The following is a 425-nucleotide window of genomic DNA, read 5'->3' as shown; positions in this document are numbered from 1 at the left end:
CGAGACGCGCGGCACCTCAGCGCTACAAGCCACGCTGATCCTGTCGCGCTGTTCCTTCGCCTGGCTAATTGGCGAGGCCGGTAAGAGACGAGTTCCCGCCCCCTCCTTCATTTCCACTCTTAAAGGCGGATTCTGCGACGGCGGCGCTACCGTATGCTCGTCGGCTCGTGCCGCTCTTTTACGAAAAAGCAATGACGATACGGGCCCACGACGCCCTCGTATTCCACCCATTGGCCAGTATCGCGGCTTTCAAGAGCCAACGCTTTTTGAAATAACGTGATTTTTATTTAATTAATTACCGTCGCAGCAGCCTCCGCTACGTGACTTACACGACTCACATGGCCTTCGTTAAGTGTGCCAAAGGAATATTATATAATACAAATGGACGTATTTACATAAGCTCGAGGCAGTTATGCGACGACGAT

This window comes from Ceratosolen solmsi, unplaced genomic scaffold (assembly GCF_000503995.2).
Source record: "Ceratosolen solmsi marchali unplaced genomic scaffold, CerSol_1.0 scaffold29, whole genome shotgun sequence".
Taxonomy (NCBI): domain Eukaryota; kingdom Metazoa; phylum Arthropoda; class Insecta; order Hymenoptera; family Agaonidae; genus Ceratosolen; species Ceratosolen solmsi.
This window is presented reverse-complemented; position numbering follows the sequence as displayed.